Source organism: Lissotriton helveticus, chromosome 12, assembly GCF_964261635.1.
Source record: "Lissotriton helveticus chromosome 12, aLisHel1.1, whole genome shotgun sequence".
NCBI classification, from domain to species: Eukaryota; Metazoa; Chordata; class Amphibia; order Caudata; family Salamandridae; genus Lissotriton; species Lissotriton helveticus.
The window spans coordinates 877,878,083-877,890,621 of NC_136073.1; positions in this window are offsets into that span (position 1 = coordinate 877,878,083).

The window sequence follows — 12,539 nt, forward strand, 5'->3', positions numbered from 1 at the left end:
GGCCAGGAGATCGTAAACGTAGGGTGTAGCCGGAGGAGAGACCGAGGCCAACGGGACCCGGCCAGGGGATTGCCTTGACAACGCTGGAGAGTTGAAGGGGGGGGGAATGTCTATGTTCTCGACCCTCCCCTCTCTCTCCCAGTCCGGCCGCGGTGGCACGTGAGAGTTGCAGATAGTCCCGCCACATGCTCTCCCGGTCCGGCCACCAATGGCCGGGGACTGGGACCGACGGGATCCGGCTGCAGCCGATGAGCCAAGGAACTCGTTCATGGGGCCAGAGCAAGGGGCGTCCGGCCGACATCCACTGGAAGCCCGGCCCAAAGACAGACGGGACATTTTTTTTCTTTTCTCCTCCATAATGGCAGCAGCAACACGCCAGGCACCACTTCTTTCCTCTATAATTGCTGCAACATCCCTGGGGGGGATGTCTTGCACATGCCACCGACCCCCCCCCCGTCCTCATCGCCTGGTCTGGCCATAACAAATGTCAAACGAAGGGCCGTGGGGTGCACTGGGAGGGAGAGACGGTGCGAACAGGCCTCTCCCGCCTCCCCAGGTGGAGGCTTCCCAGTTGCACCCTCAGCGCTCCAGGCGCCCGGAAAAGGGTTCTTCCACTGTGGCGATGCTGCAACGTCTCGCCCGGCAGGGTGGAGCCCGTCCGCTCATTTGACCCCGCAATCGCCGGTAGCTGCCGAACTTTCAAAATGGCGATCGACCTGGTCAGAGCGGGCCCAGCATGAAGGAATGGCCCGGTCACTTGTTGACTCCACCGTCATAGTTCTCCACAACCTTGAAGATTCTAGAGGAGCCGCGGGAGTCCCCGACTCCCGCAAATACCCCCAATGGGGAGTGACTGCCATGATTGCCCACGGAACGATGGAAATGTAGCCGCAGGACGTCGGCGCTCCCATGCTGTCGCCAGCCTCAGTTTGAATGACTAGAATCCTGCAGACCACAGTCGGATCAGTTCCGGTGAAAGCACAGTATGACCCGGTAGGAATATTGTTGCACCCCCCCCCCTTTTTTTTGACTAATGGTTCAAACCACCGATCCTTTCTTTTGCCCTTTAACGGAACTTTGGGACTGCCAAAGGAAGCTCTGGGCCCAACCACGAGTTAGCAGACATTTAGACTATGCCTGGTTCTGCCTGACTGCACCCAAAATGGCGCCGAAGCAAATGGAACCCTCAACTCTTTTTGTACTCCGATTGCTCAGCTTTGGTGTCATAGGATATGTATGAAGTTTTAAACATTTTAGATTGATGTAGGATGTGTACTGATTGTGAGTTCGAACAATGGATTGATATAGGATGTGTACTGTCAGCTCGAACAATGAATTGATATGGGATGAGTACTGATTAGGTGTTCGGACAATGAAGGACAATGAATTGGCGTAAGATGGATACCGATTGAACATTCGGACAACGAATTGTTGTTGAGATTGGCGCATCATGATTATTGAAAGTTTGAAACTTCGATGTTTTATAATATACGCTCACGCTAAAAGATTCAATATGATTTCATTGCGCTTTTCGCACTTTTGTATGAAATAAACGACCACCGACTCCATTAAAGTTTTCTACTAATAAAGTATCCTCGCATCTACAGTTTCAGCCTGCTCCGTGGCTGGTCCACAGGATTGTAGGCCCGTATTTATGCACCGACATTCTTATTAAAGATTTTTTGAGAAAGCAACTATATTTGTCCGTGTAAATTGATAAAGTCTTGAATGAATAATGCCTATTTTTCGATATAACTGAAATATGGACGGAATGATTAAGCTCGATTAGATAAAAAAAAAGGGGTTGAAAAGGTATAGCACATAGAAATATTGCAAATATGAAGGGTCGAATTTTAGTTGTGTATTTTTCCTTTTTATACAGCCAAAGGCAACCGCTGAAGATCCAGGTATTTAGCCCATACTTTACATGCTACCTATATAAGAAAAATCACACTAACGATCCACCTGGGCTTAAACGCCCCAGTTGGCAGTGATTACATCCTGTGGAAATAGGCCGAGTACGCAGTAAGTAAAAGCCTTTCTGGGGTTATGCACGCTAAATGTGTCTATCAATGTAGCCTGCCCTCCCTTCCCTCCTTTTCTCTCTCTCTGCAGGTCACCTCGGAATGCCGACGAAAATAGTGATCCAACAGACGAAGAGACGGGAAAAGGGGTCTGATTATAGTACCTAACCGCGACAAACCCCGGATAAAGCAAAAAGAATAATGTACACATATGATTAAGCATTCTTACGTTTAACTAAGTCGGAAAAAGTTTAGGGTATTTCGAGGTAGGGGTTACACAAGTATCCTCCGCCGAGAGGACTAGAGATATTGCCAATATTTGAAAACCTACTACCTCCTTTTCCGCATCCTCATAGGCTTAGAACCAAAAGCTGCCCCATTGCTCTCCAATTGTCACCAACGGTTGTCTCAACCTGGAAACGCACTTGCTAAAAATGACTCGAATAAACCGCTGTGAGCATTAGCCCGACCAGGTTAGTTCATGACCAGTTGCCAAAGACGTAAGTGTGTACAATCAAAGGGCCACCAGTAAGAGGTAGCCAACGAATAAAAGGATAAGAAAAAGGTAAAAAGAGCGTAGGGTGATAAAGATGCTCAGTATACAGAAAAGGATAATTGTGGCCAATAACTGTTTTATGTTTTATCTTGGATTTTCTTTTGTGTATAATACATGTACTGTCTTCCCCGTCTGAGTTTGTGTGTACGTGATGCATGAATCTACGTCATCCCTCTGTCTGTGTTTCCGTGTTACTTAACACCTGTTGTTCTGTGTTGCGCGCACTGAACGGTCCATTATTGTACACGCCTCTCTTTCTCTCCCCATGTCATACGTGTACCGAATGGACCATTTAGGGTGCGGTCTTTCTCTTTCTCTCTCTCTCTCTCTCTCTCTTTCTCTTTCTCTTTTTCTTTCTCTCTCTCTCTCTCTCTCTCTCTCTCTCTTTTTTTTTCCTCTTTCCAAAAAGCCCGTTTCCTCTTTTCAAGTATAAAGACGTTGTGCCCCTCCGGCACAAAACATTATTGGGTTTTCTCGAACACAAAGGTGTTCAGCAAAATTGACCAATACCAAAGCGAATCGTGACTTGCCATATTACTACCTCTCCTTTCTGCAGACGATAGAACACGAGTTGGTAATGAAGGAAAGGACAGGTAAGACGACGGATGTCCCCTAATCTGGCCTTTTATAAGGGAACTATAACGTCAATGGCCTTCTGTTTCTCAGTTCGTTAGAAATGCGATCCCCAAATGCCCCGATTGCCCCACCCCCTTGCACCTAAGTGCGGATGTCCAGAGCCACCCCACTTCCCCCGATCGACCCCAGCTCCCTGTTCAAAAGCACCCACGCGCCCCCGATCAACACTACGATAACGCCCCTGCTTGCAAAAATTAGCCGACCCCGAAGGGAGATGTAAGATCGTCGATACTTGGGTTAAAGGGAAGAACGAGTCTCTACATAAAGGACTCGATGTTTGATGTGATGTAATACATTGTGTACAAAAATCCAAATTCTCTTATCATATGTCGCGAATGTACGCCAAAACTAGTCTATGAATTCAATGTGCAATACCCTTCTCCAGACTCCATGGGTGACGACCTTTGACTGTGACCGATGAACCTATCCCCCACCTACTCAGGCATGGGGATGGATTGAGATGTATATCTATTCTCTCGACCAGTTTTTCTAAAACTTGTTTTTCACCCATTCAAAGATACAATCACCAAAGGAGAGGAGCTGGACGTGACGCACAGCCTGGCCACAGATCATGGAACACGTGTGACGACCAAAGGTGGAGCCGCAGAGCAACGAGACGCGGGACGAGGCACAACTTTCAAGTTCAGCTGATGAAGAAATAAGGGGCTGCCTTGAAGCCCTCGACTTGCTGACCCACTCGTGCCTGAAGTCCCCGTCCTTTTTTTGAGTCCGACTGATGGGCCTGCCTGCTCATTGTCCTTTGCTCCCTTGGTCTCTTGGTGTGTTCGAAGATCTGGCCCCACTCCGCCCTCTCTTCCCTCGATTATTCAACAAATTCTTTCATATAAACTTTTGACTATGGAATGGGATTTTGCCACGGAAAAAGAAAGACACGCAGGTGCCCAGCATGAGGCACCCCTAAGAAAATGAGTTAGGGAACAGGACTGTGATCTAACAGCAGAGGACTGATCGCACCCTGCAACGCGTAAGGAGGATTCCGAGCTGGACCTATAGCTCCACCGCCGGTGCTCAGCAGCGCCAACAAAAGAAGACGGACTCTGTTAAAAGACATTGCGACAAAGACCCTCCCCATTTCCAGAACTTTCTATTCGCCCCTTGACTAAATTACTTGTATCGAATGTAACACCTCCCTCAACCATTTTGTATTGCCTTTTAAGAAACGTTTCATCGGTCACTCATGTGGTTAGTTGTCCAAAGACCCCCTATCGTACTGACAAGCCGGAAGGTATCAGAGCGTTCTTTCTGTATATGATGTCACTAGAGAGAAAAATGTGAACTTGATTTTTATGTGTCGAAGCATTTTTTGATTCTACCCCAACAGAATATTATGCCGATTTCTAGGCTTGTATAAAGAGCCTAACAGATGCAAATTAACATGCATCGTATTCTGCCTATCACATCGACTGTGTAGAAATTGAACGTGCTTATGTAAAAAGTGGCGACTGTTAAAAATAGCAATATGTATGTACATAAGCGGCGTTCATTTGTGTCCACAGTACCCCTTGGCGTAAACAGAATGGATATCGCTAAGACTCTGACTGTGTTGTCCCGCTGGCATAGCACACACGCACACGACAGCCATTTTAGGTACCATGGTATCCCTGTCCACGATCGCTTATCAGCGCACTTCCCTGACCCTGCAAGCATCCCCCATGCACCCTGACTGCCCCCGCTCTCTCATGCGCGAGTCATGAGCCCACCCCTCCCGCATGACTCTGTCCCTAAGAATCGCACCCCGCGCCTGACCGACACCTCCTGCCCCCCCATGAATACCCCTCCTTTGATGACCTCTTCCTCTGAGCCTGAATGTCTGCACAGACCGCTGGTCATCCCTTAGCCCAAGGATACAGTTTATTGCCCATCACTGTACGCACTCGTCTCTCTCGAAAGAAGCCACTATTGATCACGACCGCCCCACCCCCTGAGACTCGATCAGGCACACACATTCCAATAGAATTAGCAGAACACTCAGCCGCATGACAGCCCCTCCTATTGCATGGAGGATAAGGGCCCTACTGTAGCCACGTGTTGGAATACCTCCATACTATACAAAGTGTTGATTGTAATAAAGGTTGCCTGTGTGCCACCAACCTGTGTATAAAACACGAAGCCTCAGAGAAACTTGTTAGAGCACCTCCCGAAGACACTATGCGAGTGTCCCAAAGGACAGGCTCTCCTCATGAGTAATAAACCCTGTTCTTGTTTTCCTACTTCCAGTGCCCGTCTCTTTATTTGATAATTATTCAAGATGAGAATGAAGAGTCGCCCTGCACCAGCAGCCTGGGCATCGGGTGCGATATGGGCTGACTTTTCAACAGACACATGATAGCGGGACTCTTAACCATAGTCTACTTATAGATTCCGACCAAGATTCAACCCACGAGAATGATACCGAGTCCCAGATAGAACATATAGAACAAGACACCCCAGTACAGGAAGGCACACAGATGAATACTGTAGATGAAGACCCTCCTGTTCATGTACCGGTTACACGTGCGATTAGAAAGTGCTGAAAACCACAAGTACATCGCGGTGGGTCTCATCCAGGGAGAAAGAGGGTTGCATCGCCACCGAAAATCAGGGATAAAAGTAGGGGGCAGGGAGATGAAATTGGGAAACAATATATGAACGAAGAGTTTTTAACGAGGATAGCTGACTTGATTGACTGTAAGTTTAAGGCACTCATTAAACCAGTAGTGGCTAAATTAGACAAACTCTCTGCTGATGTAAAGAAACTAGGTGCGGTTCAGTCAAAGATAGCGGAAGAGGTGACAAATATATCAACTTTAGTCACAAATTTAGCTAATAGCACAAAAGAGCTTACCGCGAGAGGAATAGAGGGAGGTGCAAATGATTCACATACCAACCCGACCGGACAGGCACCAGTAATAGAGCATAATCAACCAATGATAAGAGAAGATCAGCCTCCAAAACTATCTGTATCAACCACATTAAGTACAGAAAAAGATTCATTACAATTCTTAGAAGATGCGTCACCTCTTGTGTTGGTACTGGCGAATGTCCCCCCTTTGGTTAATGACCAACTAGAATCCCCCACAGCATTGACAAGTAAGTCCCTGCATTGGCTGTCTGGTAATATGCAGATGCCACCTTGGGGGAAACAACAGCTAGCAGGAGACCTTAAGTCATCCAGAAGGGTACCTTGGATAGGGCAAAATCCCAAAAAGTTCAAAGGTGACTGTATAGTTCTAAACTTTGCAAACTCTGCTGTATTACCAAATATTCTATCAAACATTCTCCCTCCTCAGCGCAGGAGAGGTACCATTGTTCCACTTACCCTAGAATTTTTTGGTAAAAAACAGCGAAGCATGACCTACCCAAAGACAACCCATAACCATACCAGACCACTGTGGACTGGAACAATAAATGGCTGGGGCTCAGGTACCCCGGGTAATAACTGGGGGCACAGTTTAGATAGATGGGAAGGACCTTAACAGTTACACCAACAAGAATATCAATACCCTATCCATTTTAACAACCAGTACAATATTCCCATTTCTAATAGGTTCGATGCTTTCTATGGTCAGGGAGGGTTGGAAAAGGTGGAATGACTATTCGATATACCCTTTCTTCCTAGCCATAGTGATTGTATACAACAAGATGTAGGACTAGGAAATGAGGACCATACATCTGCATCGCATGGATTAAATACCGAGATGATAGTTCCACCGGCCCAGATAAATGGACCCAAAAGCTTATTAAATGCACAAAATCTTGTTCCTATTCAAGCTGTCACAACACATAACTCTGTGGAAGCACAGGTAGGCAGTTGTATAGGCCCAATGTTCCCTGTTCCAGCTGTAGAGGAAATTGCAGATAAAACTCTGTGTTCATCATTAACATGTAATGAAAGTTTATTATCTTGGAATATAGCCGGGCTCTATGATAAATCCAGTGATATTGGTTGTCTGTCTTTTGTCAAGGAACATGCAATAATATGTCTCCAAGAAACATGGTTGCTGGACAAAAATGTACATATTGAGGGCTATCAAAGCTTCTTCACTCCTGCAGATCCCTCAGTTAGTGGCAGAGCAAAAGGGGGGCTGGCAATATATGTCAACTTGGCTCTTAAATGTCTTAAAGTTGAACATCACACTGGAAACAGAAATATTCAGGTTTTAGAGTTTAAGAGGGGAAAAACTAAGTTCACACTGATTAATTTCTATAATGCAGTGAATCAGACTGGCGATTGTAATATACAGACTCTATGTGAATTCTTAAGGGATAATGCTGGTCATTTGCCCCGACAAATACTAATTGCAGGCGATTTTAATACACATCCATGTGGGAACCCTGGAGAGACCGCTATTGGCCAACTGGGTTGTAATAACCTGGAAGGTTTCCACTTTGACCATTTGCGGCGTGGGACAGAACTAAACACGCTAATGAATGAAAACAACTTAATCACAGCAATGTCTACAGTGGCGGATCAAACTATTTTTCCTACTCCCACATTTAAAAGCCATGCAACAGGATCATACATAGACCACATTCTACTGTCTGTTGAACTCGCTAATGTTGTTCGGGACTTCTGCATTCAAATGAGCATTTATAGCGATCATAACCCTATAGGTATCAAAATAGGTGGGAAAATCTTTGAACAACGAAAACCACGTGTGGATCGTGGGTCCATAAAATGTATAAATGGAAAGCGTCGCTTAAAATGGTCATTGGTGAACTGTGAAAACCGGTATGCTTCTATTAATAACATATGTAGTCCGGAACTCTCAGTGTGTATATCATCTGCATCAGTACCGCAACAAATCCTAGAATCCTTTGAGGATGTCGCTTTAAAAGTAGGGTCACTGTTAAAGGTCTCAGTCAAAGGGAATACAAATAGTAACCCAAAGTGGTTTGATAAAATTTGCTCCAAGGCCAGCCGTGAGCTTAAGATAGCGCTGAAAACAAAACCTAGAGATCCGGCGCTTATCAAGGTCCTGCGTGCTAGGTATAAAAAGTCCCTCGATAACCGCAGGAGAGAGGTAAAGAAAGGTGTCTGGGAGTCTCTGCTAGATCCTGAAACATTGAGAAATAGCTCTAAGTTTTGGGATATTATAAACAAACCCTTATTTGATCACCCAAGAAATCCTACTGTGGGTACTAATATCCCAGAGGAAGAGTGGGTTAATCACTTTAGCTCTATTTTTAAAAACAATGAGTTGCAGGCTGAAAACATTCCGGTTAAATTTAAAGAAAACCTGTTGCTCTTCTCAATAAACGAGGTTGTAAAGGGAATTGAAGGGCTGACAAGCAACAAGGCCCCAGGACCGGATGGTCTTCCACCGGACCTTTTTAAATCCTGTACTTCACTATGGGCACCAGTTCTTACAGCCGTACTCAATGCGGCCGTGGCTTGTGGTTGCCCTAAGTCATGGGGGGTATCTACCATCGTGCCCGTGTTTAAAAAAGGAGATCGTAATAGCCCCCTCTGCTATAGACCAATATCTTTAATCAACTCTGTTGCTAAAGTAGTGGGGGGAGTAATTCTAAATAGACTGGTCACATGGTCAGATGAAAATAATGTAATATCCCCAATCCAATACGGATTTAGGCCCGGCCATTCCACGATTACCCAATGTCTAAATTTATACCTAATTACAGGGAAGTACACCAAGGCCCGACAAGGAACAATTCACATGGCGTTCATGGATCTTTCATCGGCTTTCGATTGCGTGAGCCGTACAACGCTCTGGGATGCCATGGCGAAAATGGGCGTGGAGCAGAACTTAATTAACCTGTTAGAAGATTTGCACTCTGATACGAGAGCAAACGTTAGGTACACACAAGATTTGAAAGTGACAAAAGACTTTGGAGTGTACCGGGGAGTCCGACAAGGATGCATCCTGGCCCCGTTCCTTTTTAATTTATATATAAACGAACTGGAGGAGCATCTTTTAAGTACAAACGCAGACTATCCTTATATTGGACGAAAGGGACTGCCGGTTCTGCTATATGCGGATGACGCAGTCCTTTTAGCCAGAACTGCTAATGGTCTCCAAACCCTACTAAACTCTTTTTTCACCTTTATGAAATCCAGAGATTTGAGTATAAACAACTCTAAATCTTTCGTAATGAAGGTTGGTCAGGGTAACAAAAAGCCAAATCGTTTAAACGTTAATGGAGTATCAATTCCTGTAACAAATACATTTTCCTATCTTGGAGTCCTGTTTGACCATCAATTAAACTGGGGACCCGTAATACAAAAAAAAAAGGGAGAGGTAATCAGGACAAATGCGGCAATACTTGATTTTTCAAGAAAAATGGGCAATAGCCCAGTGGCTGCATTACTCCAACTTTACCAGGCCAAGAGTGTTACTACTGCATGTTATGGCAGTGAGATATGGGGATACGCCCCACTGGGAGCCCTAGAGATAGTTGAAAACAATTTCCTTTGGCAGCTACTAAGAGTTCCTAGGGGAACAGCAAATATTTCTGTACATGAAGAGCTGGGTATCTCATTTCTATGTGATAAATTGGCAGTAAACCCTCTAGTATGTTGGCTAAACTGCTGGTTAAATGATGACATACCGCTCACTCAGGTCATACTGAGAGAAGCGTTATCATGGGAAAATAGGCTGAAGGTTCCCTGGATACAGTATCTGAGTAACTGCTTTAATGATATAGGGCGACCCGAACTTTTCTTAACACCAAACTCCATTACGAAACTGGATGTTATTCATGTAAAGAATGCTTTTATTTCTTCCAGACTCATAGCCAGGGAGTCTGGTGAAATGAGGAAAAGTAGTGTACGAAATTACGCGCTAATAAAAACAACTTTGCTCACGGAACCGTACCTATTATGGCCAATGTCAAGTTATGATCGTTTTCTGTTGACAAGGTTCAGGCTGGATTTATTTCATTTACTCCCGGCTGTGCCCAAGGGATCTCACCGTGGACAAGTGTTGCCGGCTTGCGGCTGCGACGAAAAGTCTCCGCAAGACCTGGCACACTTTTTATTTTTTTGTCCTTTTTGTAATATACCAAGGAGGCTATATTTAAAACCTTGCCTTAAAAAACTGAACTTTATGCAATTCAGAACGGCACTTTATTATCTCCAGCTGCTAAGTTGTGACTGTACCATGTTCGTATGTAGCTTTTTAAAACTGGCAATCAAATTTAGGAAAAGTATGGAAGGATAGTAGTACTGTTAATTGAAAGGATAGCCTTTTTATGTTCTTAGAATATTTCTATTTAAGAATGTGAACGTTTTTAATATGCCTGTAACTTTTTGTGAGTGTTTTTCTTGTTATGACATTTTAACTGCTTTTTATGTAATTATGAGCTAATATGTGTATAGTGTGTAATGCTTTTATGGTTGTTATTTTAAACAACCGAATAAAGTTCCCTGGACTTGACTTGACTTGACTATACCACGGTAGAATATTCATAGTTAATATGACCTCTCCAAAGTCCACTTTCCCTAATGTCGCTTAGGTTAGAGTGAGCACAGTAAATCTGCCCATCCTCCACACTCCTAGTCTTCTGAGTGCACTACTGTTGTTTATTTTGGAGTGGGCATGGTGAATCGGATCCCTCCAAAGTCCAAAATGTTCCCTATTGTTGCTTAGGTTGGAATAAAACAGAAAATCATACCCCCCAAAGTCCACCACATTCACTACTGATGCTTATGTTCAGTGGCCAACGCTATTTATCAGGGGTGGAGAGGGAGGGAGGGGTAAGGTGGGGTGTTGAAATGAAAAAAAATAATAATAACAAAAAAACACTTACTTTCACGCCGGCTACCGCCTCTCGCTCCTCGGAAGCTGGAACCAGGAAGCACTCATGCTCTTGACTCCCCTAATCAATCACAACACTGCAATGCCGCTTTGTGATTGGTCTGGGCACCGTGGTTCGGTGCTCAGACAGGGAATGATGTCCTGGGCATGTTCTCCACCCAAGCTGCAATGCAGCCTGGGTGTAGAACATGAATAGTGCACATGACTGTTTGGCCGGTTCGAGAGGGTCGGACGAACAGTTATGTGCACCTTAGAGTAGAGCAACCACTCCTCCTCCTGGCCGTGCTCTGGCAATCGAGCCCGACCTGCACCAGGAAATGGAAAAAATGATAATGAAGCTGGTTATTATCATTTTAGTTTTCCTTTAACTACTACTCACAGAGCAGTGGGGCGAAGCTCCCCGGCCATAGCGGAGGAGACGCAGCGGGTTATGTTGGAGAGGGAATATCAAATCAGACCCCCCCTAAAGTGCAATGCTTTCTGCACAGCTGCTTAGATTGGAGTGGGAATAGTAAATATGACCCCGTACCCAAATTCCAATACTTTAATAATAAATCTGACCCAAACAAAACCTGCTGCTTTCCCTACAGTTGCTTATGTTGCGGTTAGACCCCCCAGAGTGCAACACTTTCCCCAGTATGGCTTAGGTTGTTATAGGAATAGTAAATCCGCCCCTGCCCCAAGTTTCAACACTTGCCCTACTGTTCTTTAGGTTGCTGTGAGTATAGTAGAGCTGTCCCCTCCAAAGTCCAACTCTGTCCCTACTCTTGCTTATGTTGGAGTGGGAATAGTAAATGTGATCCCTCCAAAGCTCAGCACTTTCTTTACTGTAGCTTAGGTTGGAATGGGATTCTAAATTCTACTCCTCTAAATTCCAGCAGTTTTCTTTGAGTAGCTTAGGTTACAGTCAAAATACGAAGACTAACCCCGAAATTACAACGCTTGCTTGGGTTGGATTGTGAATAGTACGTTTTATTCCTCCAAATTGTAGCATTCTTAAACATTTGGGGACAGATTTACAATAACTGGCGCATCCCTGCATATCAGCAGGGACGCGCCAGTTATTGTGCGCCGCGACCCTGCCACCATGGATGCGCCGCATTTACAATGCGGCGTGCCATGGGGCAAAAACGGACAGATGCATGAGGCATCTGTGCCGTAAAGGCGGAGCATTGCTGGAATTGCATCGCTAGCGCGACGCAGCTCCTACAAGGCTCCGGGGTGCCTTATCTTTTAAATGCTGCATCAATCCTACATTTGCTTCAAGCAGGTGCAGGGTTTTGACGCAGCATGAGCTCAAAAGTGACTGAGTGAAATCTTGTAGAGTTCACTCAGCCACTTTTAGGAGGCGTTCCTGCACCAGAACGCCCCCCTCGCGCAGGAACGCCTACATGTGGTGCAGGGCTTTACAACATGACGCATCTCCCTATATGCGTCACGTTGTAAATACCCCGCGCTGGCTTTGCACCGCCGCTGCATCACAAAAGTGATGCAACGACGGCGTAAAAAGAGGTGCAAGGGGCTTGTAAATCTGCCCCTTGTTAT